The sequence below is a fragment of the Chiloscyllium plagiosum genome, unplaced genomic scaffold (genome assembly GCF_037043375.1).
Source record: "Chiloscyllium plagiosum isolate Xiang-an unplaced genomic scaffold, Cpla_swu_hap1 HiC_scaffold_25, whole genome shotgun sequence".
Taxonomy (NCBI): Eukaryota; Metazoa; Chordata; class Chondrichthyes; order Orectolobiformes; family Hemiscylliidae; genus Chiloscyllium; species Chiloscyllium plagiosum.
The window spans coordinates 53634740-53651533 of record NW_028270163.1 but is presented as its reverse complement, the minus strand read 5'-3'; the positions used below and the strand labels follow the sequence as shown (position 1 = coordinate 53651533).

At 46.6% G+C, this 16794-nt stretch overlaps 1 protein-coding gene and 1 long non-coding RNA gene across 5 annotated transcripts in view; one reads left to right on the top strand and one right to left on the bottom strand.

Annotated features, from left to right (window-relative positions):
* The window catches only part of prkcaa (protein kinase C, alpha, a), a 446457-nt gene that overhangs the window by 151138 nt on the left and 278525 nt on the right, over positions 1 to 16794 (top strand). The window lies entirely within an intron of this gene.
* On the bottom strand, positions 1850 to 15841 carry LOC148145340 (uncharacterized). Its single transcript, XR_015761438.1, has 3 exons — positions 15783 to 15841; positions 8220 to 8327; positions 1850 to 2010 (listed from the first exon to the last, which is right to left on the bottom strand). It is a non-coding gene; the product is annotated as an uncharacterized LOC148145340 (long non-coding RNA).

Sequence of the window (16794 nt, the reverse complement as noted above, 5' to 3'; positions counted from 1 at the left end):
TTGGTGCGAATAACCCTTTATTTCCAGGATGGGAGATGAAAAATTAATGCCATCACTGGCAAAGCCACCGGAATGTATTCTGTTGCCTTTTTGTTGGAAAGTTTCTCTGTCAAAGCTGTTGGAGGTGGTTTAAACGTGCGTTAGTGGAACATTGTTGATGAGAGTTTGCAGTCAGTGCCGTGTTGCTAAGAGTCTCAGCTGTTTTGTCCAGTTTCTTCTTCCTTCGTTCCTCTGCTTGCGTCAGTTTGGGTGTTTCACTCCCACCATTGAGTCCATTCATCTGCTACTGCTCCCTATGATAGCCCTTCTCAGAGCTGGGGAGATGACCTCCTGACGTGACTCTCCATGTCCTTGGTTCAACTACTTTAGCACTTTAGAGAGTCGCAGCTCTCTACCACGTCCTCCATCTCCACCTCTACCTCCTACACCTCCACCTCCTCCACCACCACCTCCTCCACTTCCATATCCACCTTCACCTCATCCACCTCGACCTCCTCCACCTCCACCCCCACCTCCTCCACCTCCACCTCCACCCCCACCTCCTCCACTACCACTTTCACTGTCATTTCCACCAACACTGGGAGCTGGGGACAGTGTCAATGGGAGCAGGGGGCAGTGACAGCAGGAGCTGGGAATGGGCAGTGATAGGGGGAGCAGGGGGAAGTGACAGGGGGAGCTGGGATGGGGCAGTGACAGGGGGAGCTGGGATGAGGCGGTGACGGGGGGAGCTGGGATGGGGCAGTGACGGGGAGAGCTGGGATGGGGCAGTGATGGGGGAGCTGGGATGGGGCGGTGAAAGGGAGAGTTGAGATGGGGCAGTGACGGGGGAGCTGGGATGGGGCAGTGATAGGGGGGAGGTGGTTTGGGGCAGTGATGGGGGGAGCTGGGATGGGGCAGTGATGGGGGGAGCTGGGATGGGGCAGTGACAGGGGGAGCTGAGATGGGTCAGTGACAGGGGGAGCTGGATGGGGCAATGATAGGGGGGCTGAAAATGTGTTGCTGGAAAAGCGCTGCAGGTCAGGCAGCATCCAGGGAACAGGAGAATCAACGTTCAGGAATGCCTGAAGAAGGGCATTCCTGAAGAAGGGCTTATGCCGAAACGTCGATTCTCCTGTTCCCTGGATGCTGCCTGACCTGCAGCGCTTTTCCAGCAACACATTTTCAGCTCTGATCTCCAGCATCTGCAGACCTCACTTTCTCCTCAATGATAGGGGGGAGCTGGGATGGGGCAGTGATAGGGGGGAGCTGGGATGGGGCAGTGTTAGGGGGGAGCTGAGATGGGGCAGTGATAGGGGGGAGCTGAGATGGGGCAGTGACAGGGGGAGCTGGGATGGGGCAAAGATAGGGGAGTGCTGGGATGGGGCAGTGATAGGGGGGAGCTGGGATGGGGCAAAGATAGGGGGGAGCTGGGATGGGGCAGTGATAGGGGGGAGCTGGGATGGGGCAGTGATAGGGGGAGCTGGGATGGGGCAGTGATAGGGGGGAGCTGGGATGGGGCATTGATAGGGGGGAGCTGGGATGGGGCATTGATAGGGGGGAGCTGGGATGGGGCAGTGATAGGGGGGAGCTGGGATGGGGCAGTGATAGGGGGGAGCTGAGATGGGGCAGTGACAGGGGGAGCTGGGATGGGGCAGTGATAGGGGGGAGCTGGGATGGGGCAGTGATTAGGGGGGAGCTGGGATGGGGCAGTGATGGGGGGGGGAGCTGAGATGGGGCAGTGATAGGGGGAGCTGGGATGGGGTGGTGTGACAGAGGTGGAGATGGAATGGGAGGAAGGAGGAGGGGGCTGCGTCAGTGTAATTGATTCTATGATTTTCTTTTACCTCGAAGAGCAGACACTTTAATACTGATCTTCCAAAGCTGCTAAAACCATCCTAGCACCAACTCATTTCCAGGCAGAGTTATTATCTGAGGTGGAGGCGATGACCTAATGGTATTATCACTCGGCTGTTAATCCAGAGAGCCACGTCATGTTTTGGGGACCCAGATTCAAATCCCGGACTGTGGAATCTGTAATTCAACAAAAATTTGGTATTAATCGTCAAATGATGACCATGAATCAATGTCCTCACCTGGTCTGACCTACATGTGACTCCAGACCCACAGCAATGTGGTGACTCTTAACTGCCCTCTGGGCAATTAGGGATGGGTAATAGATGCTGGCCCAGCAGGCAACAACTTCATCCCATTAACAAGTAAAAAAAAGTGAGAAACTGGAAACGCACAGCCAGGCATCAGGAGAGTCGATGTTTCGAGCATAAGCTCTTCATCAGGAATATGCAACAACGGGCAGAGGCTGGTAGCCAGATTCAGTACCAATGGAGATGGCCTCAACCAGGCCCCTGGGTTCGTGTCTCACTACACTACACACACATTCACACACAAGCACATATATACACATACTCACACACTCATGTAGACCCTCTCTCATACACACACACCACTCTCACACCCATGCACACCCTCTCACAGGCTCAGACTCCATCACACACACACTTTACCAAACAAGCACTCACACACACCCTTTCTCTCTCTCTCTCTCCCATGCACACACACACATACATTCTATTTTGCTCAAAAAGCACACATCCTGCAGGCCGTCAAGGCAGGCAGTCAATCCAAGTAATATTTTGTAAATTCCACTTTGGAAATAAAACCAGTCTGCCTCAAGATTTGGATACAGACAGACTCTAACCTCACACCTTTATTGCATGTCTAAACTGAGATGTCACCTTTATTATAAAACCTTAAGTTGTCTCGAGAATGTGACTTAAATGAAGTTCTGGGATTTCCTTATTAATGAACAGAAACCTGCAACCTATTCTAAAGGATGAAAGACTTAACAGCAATCTAGGTTTGTTCAATATATCATTTCAGCTGCATGCCACTGTAATCTTTTGCTATAAATTCTGTGTCTCATGATCCTGCTCCATAGTTACCTCACGAAGGAGCAGCGCTCCGAAAGCTAGTGCTTCCAAATAAACCTGTTGGACTATAACCTGATGTTGTGTGATTTTTAACTTTGTCCACCCCAATCCAACACCAGCTCCTCCACTTCATCAGGAATATTCACAGGAGCACATTCCTGATGAAGAGCTTATGCTCAATATGTTGATTCTCCTGCTCTCGGATGCAGCCTGACCGGCTGTGCTTTTCCAGCACCACACTTTTTGACTCTGATCTCCAGCATCTGCAGTCCTCACTTTTTCTGAGAGTTATTATCTGTTCAGGAAGGTAGCTCATCCATGAAAAATTTCACCATGTCCCAAGAACAATGTTGTTCCAATATATTCCTGACTGTCGAGAAGGTATTTATACTACAATAAATTTGTCTCAATTTTATAAAATTATATATGTTATTTTAAAATTAAATCTTAAATAGAGGTTAGACTATCTCTTAAATACCTGCCTGCCAACTTGAAAAGTAAAAAACAGCATTTGTATAGAACCTGAAACACACCTCTGGTACAGTACCTAGAGCATCCTTGGATCACACTCATACCAGACTCCCTGTATCTAGCACTTCAGCATGTAATGTTTCAGCTTGGAATGATCGTACAGCTGACCTTCAGTATAGTCGGCTTGAAATGACCTGTTCAGGCATGGTATGCCAACAATTCTGGTCTGGGATGAACACTAACCTCTCTCTCGAAGCACATCTCGTTTATTAAACATCCTTCCCTTCTGAGGGACACTCGTCTACACAGCCATCCTATTCTAAGGATTTCACAGGAATGACCCACTCAAATCAAACGTGAAGCAGAAAGTCTCCCTTAAGCTTAAAAAAGACAAGTTCCAGGAGTGTTTGACAACCCTTGAGGCCCAATTATTTGCCTTGCTCAGTTACAAAACTTTCTAAATAAACAGGAATCCATTAGCATTCTCCAAAACTTATTCACTCCAAAGCCTGGCCTCAAAACCTTTTTTAAAAATAAGAAACTTACTGGTTAAAACTCTCAAACTAGAAATCCACACTCACAACAAATAAAATTAAAAATTATGCAAATAATTCCCACATTTAATAACATAGAGAGCAATAGGAGATATTCCCGGGCGAGCAGTAAAAGGAATGGAAAATTAAGCAAGCAGTGATATTCCAATCTCTGTTCTGAAGTGTGTAATGAAGCATTCTGCTGTATGCACCCAATTGTCTGGGCTGATTCTAACATATTGTAGGTAATACACTGATTTCCCATCTTGCTATGACATTTGTCATCTGTTTACTTATAGAACATAGAACATAGAAAAATACAGCGCAGTACAGGCCCTTTGGCCCTCGATGTTGCGCCGATCCAAGCCCACCTAACCTACACTAGCCCACTATCCTCCATATGCCTATCTAATGCCCGTTTAAATGCCCATAAAGAGGGAGAGTCTACCACTGCTACTGGCAGGGCATTCCATGAACTCACGACTCTGTAAGTAAATCTGATTTAATCATTTTTAGCCTGTATGTACAAGCGTGATGGTGAACGTTTAGAAAGAGATGGTAGAAAGTGGTGAGAGTATTGCAAACAACATGTCATTATTAGTGAATTGTGTTAGGACTGGAGACATTAGGCTGTACACTGCACAGGTAATGGGACCATTTTCAGAAAATACAGAGCATGTGGACTGGGTACAGCTGCAATCTTATTGCTCTGGCTTGGCGTTTTAGAGAATGAGGTTGGAAACAATTATTACCTAGTTAAAGGTGCTATATGAATGAGCAGTTGATTGCAAAAACTATCGAGTAGAAACTTATTTTCTTTTTTCCATGTTCTGTACTATTCCCATTAACCCCAAGTCCCATTCTCATTAACCCCGAGTCCCACTACAGCACCCGTAGTGTTAGCTCCCCGGGCTTAGTTGGATCAGCTCAGACCATGGATTGAATTTCAGATATCCTCAGTCACTGTAGAGTCACTGATGATATTGGGTCACTCTGTGTTTATTTTCCATCTCTGACTTGACTTTGTCAATGTAGTAGCTTATTTCGCTGATGTCAGGTTTTATTATTTCAGTAGAACATGGGTTCCACAGTAATACAGTGCTGCGTCAAATGAATTCAAAATAACTGGTCTGGAAGAAATCCTGTACAGTGACATGTTGTACTATATTCATACAGCACTGCAGTTGTACAGTAAAGGTTTTCATTTAACAAGCAGTATTTGCAAACTGAAATCTAATAACCAGGTCTTAGGGGAATTGCCAGAACTGTAGCTGTCAGTATTCCTCCCCTGAAGGTGTAGACTGTCCCTTTGTTTACCACCTGAAGCTACAGTCTACGTGCCTGTCATCACATTGGCCAATTAAACCATTGTGCTGAAGGAAGGTTACAAAGCAACAAGGTTCGAGTCGAGCATTTGCACGACAGTAAAGGCCTTCTGCCGAAGTGATTAAATTGTACTGCATTGCCACCTGATGCAATTCCTTTCACACGGTAGCCTTGTAGATTCACTCTGGTAAAAAGTGCAATTATACAATGCCAGTGTTGCTAGCTCATCTATGATTCAGACTGTTTTAAGGTCAAGCTTAGCATTTGAATACAGTTGCTACCTTCACCTAACCACAGACGTGTGTGTATGAAATAAAGTGATTATGTTTTTATTCAGAGCCTTATTTGCTAACAACACACTTGTGGGTCGGGAAGGTGCAATGTTGTTATTATCACTAGGGGAGGAGGAATCAGAAGTTGGAAGCAAGCAGGATTTGTAATGTCAATATTGTGAATATAGCTAAGTGGTACACCTAATTGTTAGATTCATAAGGTCCTTAATGTTATTAGATTCCTAGCCAGTTAGTGAGTTAGAATTCAAATCACGTATATCTTTTGTTTTTGAAGAGAGTTTATTGACATGCTCAGTCTTCTTTCTCTCACCCTACACCTACTACAGCTACACCTACAGCTGTTCCCTGTTTCTGTTTGGATAATTAATGGCCACCAACTATTTCTCTTGAACTTAATAAAGGCATTACTAAATTTTAACAATGTGATTGACCAGACATTAACACAGTCTCAAAGTCTGAAATTTTGTTCCTAAACTTCTGTGTTGCACACACGGTGGCTCAATAGTTAACACTGCTGCCTCACAGAGCCAGGGATCCGGGTTCGATTCCACCCTCGGGTGACTGTCTGTGTGGAGTTTGCACATTCTCCCTGTGTCTGCGTGGGTTTCCTCAGGACACTCTGGTTTCCTCCCACAATCCAGAGGTTGTGCAGGTTAGGTGGATTGGCCATGCCTGATTGTCCATAGTGTCCAGTGATGTGCAGGTTAGGATGGGTTAGCCATGGGATATGCAGGATTACAGGGATGGGGTAGAGATGTGTGTCTGAGTGGGATGCTCTTTGGAGGGTCAGTGTGGACTCTATGGGCCGAATGTCCTGCTTCCACGCCATAAGAATTCTATGTTGATTCTACAATCTTTCTCTCTCTTTCTTTAATACCTTCCTTAAAGAGTACCTTGATACAGATACATGTCAGGTTGTTATTCAAGATTCTTGTACTGAGCCAGAAAGAGCTGCTCATAATTACCCAAAGGTGCTGAGCGCGATGAACCGTGGTCATTAGTTACTTAATGGGAATGATGAAGTCATATACGTAAGGAACTTAAGGAGAGCCAGTGGAAGTGATCTATCTGGATTTCAAAAAGGCATTTGAGAAGGTGCCACATAGGAGGCTGTGAAAGAAGATGTTAGGGGCAAGGTACTGGCATGGATAGAGGATTGGAGACAGAGAGGTCTGCAGATGCTGGAGATCAGAGTTGAGAGTGTGTTACTGGAAAAGCACAGCAGGTAAAGCAGCATCCAAGGAGCAGGAGAATTGAAGTTTCAGGCTGGAGCCCTTCAGGAAAGTAGGGCTCTACTCCATCCCTGTAACCCTGCATTTCCGCTGGCTAACCTACCATCGCCTGCAATGGATAGAGGACTGGCAGAAGGCAGACAGTCATGATAAAGAGGTCATTCTCAGGATGGCAGCCAGTGACTAGTGATGTCAGTATTGGGACTATTCATACTATACATTAGAGACCTGATAGTATCACTAATATTCATTAGTGAATATTAGGAACTGAGGCATAATTGCTCAGTTTGCAAATGGCACAAAGGTAGGTGAAGGGACACATAATATTGAAGAAGTGGGGAGACTGCAGAAGGACTTGGACAGGTCGGGAGAATAGTCAAATGGAATATAATGTGGGAAGGTGTGAGGTTATGCCATTTAGTAGGAAGAATAAAAATGAAGACTATTTTCTAAATGGCAAAAGTCTTCAGAAATCTGAAGGAGGAGGAAGTGAGGACTGCAAATGCTGGAGATCAGAGTCGAGAGTGTGGTGCTGGAAAAGCACAGCAGGTCAGGCAGCATCTGAGGAGCAGGAGAATCGACATTTCGGGCATAAGCCCTTCATCAAGCTATGCCTGAAACACTGATTCTCCTGCTACTTGGATGTTGCCTGACCTGCTGTGCTTTTCCAGCACCACACTCTCGACAGAAATCTGAAGTACAAACGGACTTTGAAGTCTTGATTCAGAATTCTCTTAAGTTTACATATATGCTCAGTTGGCAGTTAGGAAGGCAAATGCAATGTTTGCAATCATTTCAAGAAGGCTAGAATGCAAGACCAGAGATGTACTGCTAAGACTGTCTTAAAGCTCTGGTCAGACGGCATTTGGAAAATTGTGAACAGTTTTGGGCCTGTATCTAAGAAAGGATATGCTGGCCTTGGAGAGGCTCCAGAGAAGATTCATAAGAGTGATCCCGGTGATGAAGGGTTTGTCATATGAGGAGTGATTGAGGATTCTGGGTCTGTACTCGATGGAGTTTAGAAGGATGAGGGGGATCTGATTGAAACTTACAACATACTGAGAGGGCTAGATAGAGTGGATGTGCATAAGGTGTTTCCGCTAGCAGGAGAGACTTGCACCCAAGGGCACAGCCTCAGGGTGAAGAAAATACTCGAGATCTGAGATGAAGAGGAATTTCTTCAGCTAGAGGGTGGGGAATCTGTGGAACTCATTGCCACAGAGGGTTGTGGAAGTCAAGTCATTGCGTGTATTTAAGACAGAGATAGATAGTTTTTGAATAGTACAAGGATCAGAGGTTACCAGAGAAGACAGGAGAAATATATCAGCTATAATCGAATGGTGAGACATACTTGATGGGCCAAACAGCCTAATTCTGTTCCTTTACCTTGTTATTTTGTGTATGGTATAAAATTATGCAGTCATTTAAAATTCATACCCTGTGTTTCCAATTCTTGCTCCTTCTGACAGGCACTTGGTCAGTTTAGGATACAGGAAGGTTAATTCCAGCATTTCTTTGATATTTGCTGGACTTGAGAAGGGAGGCCTGTGTAGAATGGTAAAAACACAGAACAGGATCAAAAATTCCTCCCCATTCTAACTCTTGCCTAAGGTACGATTCTGTACTAAATTCCTATTGTATCCAAATTGACTGTTCATTTGTGGACCTTGATTGTGGAAGGGTTTTTCGAGTTTGAGGAAACATTAGTTTTAGGAGTTGGCCATTCAACCCCTCAGCCCTGCTGCCCCATTTAATATGATCATGGCTGATCTCATCTCAGCCTCAACTCCACTTCCCTACCCGCTCCCCAGAACCCTTCAACCCAATATTTCTGCAATATCTATCTGTCCCCTCCTTAAATTCACATCCACCTTATTCCTGGATAGTGAATTCCAGACATTCATGATTCTTTGAGGGAAGTCCTCATCTTTGTTTTAAGATAAGGAGCAGTAGATTAAATCAATGACCTCTTGTTCTGGATTACTCCACATGAGGAAACATCCTCTCTATGTCTACAGTTTCCCATCTTTGCTTTGTAATATTTTGACATCATTTAAAAATAATCTGTCTTGATAATGTGTGATTGGAATTGAAAAGTAGTGGTCATGAAACTAAAACACTGCAGATGCTGGAATCCAGAAATTTAACTGGAAATAGCTGGAGCAACTGAGCAGATCTGGCAGCATCTGAAGACAGAGAAACAGAGTTGACATTTCACATCCAAACTCAGTCTTCTTTAGAACTGAAAATAAGTGATGCCTTCAGAACTGGCTTTGAACCTGTGTAAGTGTTGGTCAGATCTCTTTCGGGCTGTGAATCAGAAGAGGGACAGGTATTTTGGGAGCGAATTCGGAGAGCTTTCTGTTCCAAAATGCTTCCATTCATGCTCACAGCCTCCCTCCTCCCAGCACTGTTCGCTGTTCAGAGAAGCTGCTGCTGAGCATTTGACAGGGAATGCTGAAGACAGTTTCCAAGGTAACCAGTCTTTAACATGCTTCCACATCTTTTCAAGTCCTTCCCATGGCCCGGCCTATTCCTCTCCTCTGTCCGCTCCATGTCTCTATCACCTCCATGCAGCCTTATTGCCTTCCGATCTCTGACTTCCTGCAGTCCTGGGGCCTCTGATCCAGTTGGGATTTTCATCCTCTGGCTCTGACAGCTGTACCTCAGCCTTTAATTCTGGCATTCCCTTCACCTTCCTGTTAAAGCACTCCTTTAAATCAACCCCACTGACTAAATTGAATCAATGCCTCCCAATGTGGTGCAGCATCAGATTTTATTTGATAATGTTTCTGTGAACTTGGGCATTTCCATGTTAAATTTTTCCTAGGTAAATTTTGTTTGCATGAATGCAAATTATTGTTCTTTTGGAATAATTGGAACAAAGGATAACTTGTATTGTCTCTGTGGCTTCATGTTAGCATTGTTGCTGGTGATTGTCTCTCTCTCTCTCTATGGTCAGACTGTGATTGAAGTGGCTCATTACTACGAACAGAGTCCCACTAGCACCATGCTGTATGGCAACAGTGTGGTATATGTAGGGTTAATAATTCTGGCAATGTTGTTTCATCACCTCAGCTCTCCAACAGACCCACCCAGTAAAATAATATTTCCCCCTTGGATTATCTAACTGGAGATGAAAACTGTCAAAAAGAGCCCTAGAATTTCTTTTTTATGATTGTTCTGTGAGATGATACTCACAGTGGAATTCAAGAGATGAATTCTCAAATCCAGACTCATAGACACCTGGATAGCTGCCTGAGGACCATCTACACTTTCCACTGAGGTCAATTTTTCAGTGTGTCTGAATGATTGGTGGGAGAGGTCTTCATACACTGCTTCCAGTTGAACCATGAAGTTGGCCACAGTGTCATCCTAAAACTGGGGAGAGTGTTTGGCTATAGTTAACTGTGTGTGAATCACTGTGGATACAGGTCTGTCACCGGTAATTGTTGTTGAAGAAATTTCGCAAGTTGACTGAGCAGTTATTGCCCATTGCACAACCCTTAATTGTATTGAATTTTCTTTCCAAACACTAATATATTAATAACCTGTTTGTACTTTGGAGCTTGCTTATCCTGCCCTGCCTTTCTATGCTGCACCATTGTGTCAATCCCTGGAAATATCTCTTCCTTCAATTCAAGAGACACTCCTTTGACCTAATATGTTCTGCATATGCTTTCATAGAATGTGGGCACTTATTTTCCATTCCTAATCATTAACAGCCAACCACATTGTTGTTGGTCTGAACTCATATGTGGGCCAGACCGGGTCAGGAGACAGATTTCCCTCCCAAAGGGCGTTCATGAACCATCTGGATTTTAAACAACAACCAATGATGGTTACATGCTGGACATTAGATCTGCTCTTTACTCCAGATTTCTTTTAATTAAAAAGTATTGCTGTCTTTCACGACGGGATTTGAACCTAGAGCATTAGCCCGGGATTGCTACTGCAGCACCAGTTAGACATCAGCTCCTAATTTGGCTCAACTATTAAATTGTACTTGGTGATCGTTCCTTTGAAATGCCTTTCAATATTTTATGTTAAAGATATTATATAAGTACAGCTTGATGTGTGGAAGGAGTTGAAGGGTTAACTACAAAGCAGGCTTTCGGCCTAGTTTAGTGTTGCATTGTAACTGGAACCGGTGAATTACTGGGTGGCAAATATCACAGCAGTGCTGCTGACACCACTCTGACTGTCTGTTGAATGCTCGGCACCCACTTGCTCCTCATTGCCCCAACCAAACCAAACCCCCCTCGCCCCTGGACACAGCGTCACTGAGACTCCAGTAATCCCCCGTCCCCACATGACACTGCCTCACTGAGCATCCAGTGACCTCACCCCCACCCTCGGACACTGCATCACTTGGAGGACAGATTGACCCCACCCACACCCTCGGACACTGCCTCACTGGGAGGTCAGAGTAACTCCAACCCCACCCTCGGACACTGCCTCACTGGGAGGCCGGAGTGACACCACACCCACCCTCGGACACTGCCTCACTGGGAGGCCGAGTGATCCCACCCACACCCTCGGACACTGCCTCACTGGGTGACCGGAGTGATTCCACACCCACCCTCGGACACTGCCTCACTGGGAGGTTGGAGTGATCCCACCCCTACCCTCAGACACTGCCTCACTGAGAGGCGGGAGTGATTCCACACCCACCCTCGGACACTGCCTCACTGAGAGGCCGGAGTGATCACACCCCCACCCTCAGACACTGCCTCACTGAGAGGCCGGAATGACCCCACCCCCACCCTCGGACACTGCCTCACTGAGAGGCCGGAGTGATTCCACCCCCACCCTCGGACACTGCCTCACTGAGAGGTTGGAGTGATCACACCCCCACCCTCAGACACTGCCTCACTGAGAGGCCGGAGTGATTCCACCCCCACCCTCGGACACTGCCTCACTGGGAGGCCGGAATGATTCCACCCCCACCCTCGGACACTGCCTCACTGGGAGGCCGGAGTGATTCCACCCCCACCCTCGGACACTGCCTCACTGGGAGGTTGGAGTGATCCCACCCCCACCCTCGGACACTGCCTCACTGAGAGGCCGGAGTGATTCCACCCCCACCCTCGGACACTGCCTCACTGGGAGGTTGGAGTGATCCCACCCCCACCCTTGGACACTGCCTCACTGGGAGGCCGGAGTGATTCCACCCCCACCCTCAGACACTGCCTCACTGGGAGGTTGGAGTGGGTGAGAAGGCCAAGGATTCAGAGAGGAATGAGAGGGAATGACAATCCCAAGATTCTCAATTGGCATTTTAGCATCTGTATTCCCTGAAACCTGCAATCCTTAACCCACAACATTCATGGCCCTGCATGTCAGAGAAACATTTGATAAAAAAGACTGTTCATTGGCGCTGCACTTGTTAAAATAACTTTGAATTGCTAACTGTGACAGGCAGCCATGCCCTTTGATACAGGCAGCTCTTGTGGTGCCACTGCTTAAGAAGGGTGGTAAGGACAAGCCAGGGAGCTACAGACCAGTGAGCCTGACATCGGTGGTGGGCAAGTTGTTGGAGGGAATCCTGAGGGACAGGATGTATTTGGAAAGGCAAGGACTGATTAGCGATAGTCAACATGGCTTTGTGCATGGGAAATCATGTTTCACAAACTTGATTGAGTTTTTTGAAGAAGTAACAAAGAGGATTGATGAGGGCAGAGCAGTAGATGTGATCTATATAGACTTCATTAAGGAGTTCGACAAGTTTCCCCATGGGAGACTGATTAGTAAGGTTAGATTAGATTAGATTACTTACAGTGTGGAAACAGGCCCTTCAGCCCAACAAGTCCACACCGGCCCGCCAAAGCGCAACCCACCCATACCACTACATTTACTCCTTCGCCTAACACTATGGGCAATTTAATATGGCTAATTCACCTAACCTGCACATCTTTAGACTGTGGGAGGAAACCGGAGCACCCAGAGGAAACCCACGCAGACACGGGGAGAATGTGCAAACTCCACACAGTCAGTCGCCTGAGGCGGGAATTGAACCCAGGTCTCTGGCGCTGTGAGGCAGCAGTGCTGACCACCGGGCTGCTCATAGAATACAGGGAGAACTAGCCATTTGGATACAGAACTGGCTCAAGGGTAGAAGACAGAGGGCGGTGGTGGAGGGTTGTTTTTCAGACTGGAGGCCTGTGACCAGTGGAGTGCCACAAGGATCGGTGCTGTGTCCTCTACTTTTTGTCATTTACATAAATGATTTGGATGTGAGCATAAGAGGTACAGTTAGTAAGTTTGCAGATGACACCAAAATTGGAAATGTAGTGGATAGCGAAGAGAGTTACCTCAGATTACAACAGGATCTTGACCAGATGGGCCAATGGGCTGAGAAGTGGCAGATGGAGTTTAATTCGGATAAATGCGAGGTGCTGCATTTTGGGAAAGCAAATCTTAGCAGGACTTATACACTTAATGGTAAGGTCCTAGGGAGTGTTGCTGAACAAAGAGACCTTGGAGTGCAGGTTCATAGCTCCTTGAAAATGGAGTCGCAGGCAGATAGGATAGTGAAGAAGGTGTTTGTTATGCTTTCCTTTATTGGTCAGAGTATTGAGTACAGGAGTTGGGAGGTCATGTTGCGGCTGTACAGGACATTGGTTAGGCCACTGTTGGAATATTGTGTGCAATTCTGGTCTCCTTCCTATCGGAAAGATGTTGTGAAACTTGAAAGGGTTTGGAGAAGATTTACAAGGATGTTGCTAAGGTTGGAGGATTTGAGCTATAGGGAGAGGCTGAACAGGCTGAGGTTATTTTCCCTGGAGCGTCGGAGGCTGAGGGGTGACCTTATAGAGGTTTAGAAGATTATGAGGAGCATGGATAGGGTAAATAGGCAAAGTCTTTTCCCTGGGGTGGAGGAGTCCAGAACTAGAGGGCATAGGTTTAGGGTGAGAGGGGAAAGATATAAAAGAGACCTATGGGGCAACTTTTTCACACAGACGGTGGTACGTGTATGGAATGAATTGTCAGAGGAAATGGTGGAGGCTGGTGCAATTGCAACATTTAAAAGGAGGGAGAGCAGGCAGGGAAGGAGTGCTGGGAGGGAGTGCTGGGAGGGAGTGCTGGGAGGGAGTGCTGGGAGGGAGAGCTGGGAGGGAGAGCAGGGAGGGAGTGCAGGGAGAGAGAGGGAGTAAAGAGCGCATTGAGGGAGAGCGTGGGGGGGAGAGTGGAAGACAGAGAGTGGGGAGAGAGAGAGAGAGACAGGAGAGGGAGAAAGGAGAGAGAAAGATTGCATTTGTATAGTTCCTTTCACAATCACATAGCATTCAAAGTAGTTTCTACCACAATTACAGCATTTAAAAGGCATATGAATAGGAAGGGTTTGGAGGGATATGGGCTGGATGCTGGCAGGTGGGACTAGATTGGGTTGGGATACCTGGTCGGCATGGACGGGTTGGACCGAAGAGTCTGTTTCCATGCTGTACATCTCTATGACTCTATGATTCTCACTGTGGTGTCAGATGCATTGCGACTGTAGGGGCAGTGAGAGCGCCCCCTACAGTTGCGGTACCAACAGGGACAGTTGCCATTTTGTGTGAAACAGCCCCAAACACCAGAGGAACAGAGTGGTGTCATGTTGCATCAACCCCAGTGGTCTGTGTCAAACAGTGCCGTGAGGATAAGCGTTCCGAAGGCAGGCTTACCACATTCCTGTCGATGGCTGCCTGGATTTGACAGGTTCACAACTGTGTGTTACTGTCCTCATTTATAATGGGCTGGAACCATGGAAACAGAATGGTAGCTCCACCAGCCATCCGTTTGTACCGTATATAATACATCCTGTGCACACAAACATTATTGATCTTTGGAATTGGACTGTTCTCAGCGATAAGATCTTGTTGTTGATGATTTTCACTGTATTGTGGCTTCCACAGAACCTCCCCTGATTCCCCTCCCCCGCCCACCCATCCTGCTTTTCCAAGATGGGATGAATCTGTCCCCCGGATACTGGGTTTGGGGGTTGACGGGGGGGTTGGCGTTGAGGTGCTGGGTGTCTGTCCTTGTGTACCTACTGAAGGGAATGTGGACATTTTAACGAGGGATTCGCTTGAAGCTGTGACTGTAGTTATTGAACTAGCTGATGCATGTTTATAATGAGTAACTTTATAAATAAACACGAGAATAGACTTGTACAGACTGGCACCGGTTCTATCCTCACTAGTTGGCTTCCTGGAAATATATCGGAGTCCTTTCAACTTGGCAAGACCATAAGTCCATAAGACATAGGAGTGGAAGTAAGGCCATTCGGCCCATCGAGTCCACGCCGCCATTCAATATGGATGATGGGCATTTCAACTCCACTGAGATGGATTTCAACTCACCTGCCTATCGTCTGTGATGGACGTACCTGGTTAATCCTGATTCCTCTAGGCTGAGTCAGCATTGAGGTTTTTGTAACAATATGAACTGTAATATAAGACATTGGAAGCAAAGCCATCCAAAGGAATTGTGCAGCCTCTTCTGTCATTTAATCTGATCTGAGCTGATCTTTCAGCTCGGTGTTACTTTCCTACCATTCTTCCAGTTTCTGACGATGGACCAGTCAGGGGCTCACCTCAGATTTTTATTATTTTATAGAGATTTATAAAATCATGAGGGACATGGATAGGATAAACAGACAGCTTTTCCCTGGGGTGAGGGAGTCCAGAGCTGGAGGGCATAGGTTTAGGGTGAGAGGGGAAAGATACAAAAGGGACATTTTTCACACAGAGGGTGGTGCGTGTATGGAATGAGGAAGTGGTGAAGGCTGGTAAAATTACAGCATTTAAAAGGCATTTGGATAGCTATGTGAATAGAATGGTTTAGAGGGATATGGGCTAAATGCTGGCAAATGAGACTAGATTAGGTTAGGATATCTGGTCAGCATCGAGGAGTTGGATCGAAGGGTCTGTTTCCGTGCTGCACATCTCTATGACTCTGACTCTATTACATGCCCTCGCTATGTACGGGTCTGTTCAGAGATGTTATCTTACATACCTCTGGAGCAGGTGGGACTTGAACCCCAGTTTCCGAGCTCAGAGGGAGGGATACCACCATCAAGCTGCCTTCTTGAACTGCAACAGGTTCACTCCAACTCACCGCCCACCTTCTCAAGAGCAACTGGGGACAGGCAATAAAAACTGATGATGCCCATGTCTCACAGATAAGAATTGTACAAAAGAACCACACAGCAACTGATATTATTGTCATGGGGTCAGTATAGTGCAGAAGTAATCATACAAGCCAATGACACACACAAACATGGGTAAACCCGCATTTATCTGGTGCTGTTTGCTACCTTGGGGTAGAATGGGTTGCGATTCACAACAACAGGAAACACAGCAGCCAGTGTGTACACAGCAAGATCCCAGAAACTGCATTCTGCTGATGACAAGGTGCCCTGCTTTTAAAGATGTTGTTTGCAAGTTGTATAATGGCCCAGCCACAGGGAAGGACAGACTGTTCTTTTCCAAACGGCATACAAGGCACTTCAATGTCTGTTTGAGAGGACAGACAGCTCCCCATGATTTCACACATGAAAAGGTTCAGTTATTTCTAAAGACGTCTTTTAACATCAGGAATAAATTGCATTCATGTAGTACCTGGTATCATTCAGAAGCCTCTCTTTGCTTCTGTGCAGAATTGCTGTTGAAAACAGGAGCCACGAGTAATAATGAGGTGATTGGTCAGTGTGGGTCTGACCTGCGGCACAGTACATATCCCTTCCCCCACCTCACCCCAGTTCCAAACTTCCAGCTCAGCACTGTCCCATGACTTGTCCTACCTGCCTATCTTCTTTTCCATCTATCCACTCTACCCCCCCCCCCCCTGACCTATCATCTTCATCTCCTCCCCCACTCACCTATTGTACTCTATGCTACTTTCTCCCCACCCCCACCCTCCTCTCATTTATCTCTACACCCTTCAGGCTCTCTGCCTGTATTCCTGATGAAGGGCTTTTGCCCGAAACGTCGATTTTACTGCTCCTCAGATGCTGCCTGAACTGCTG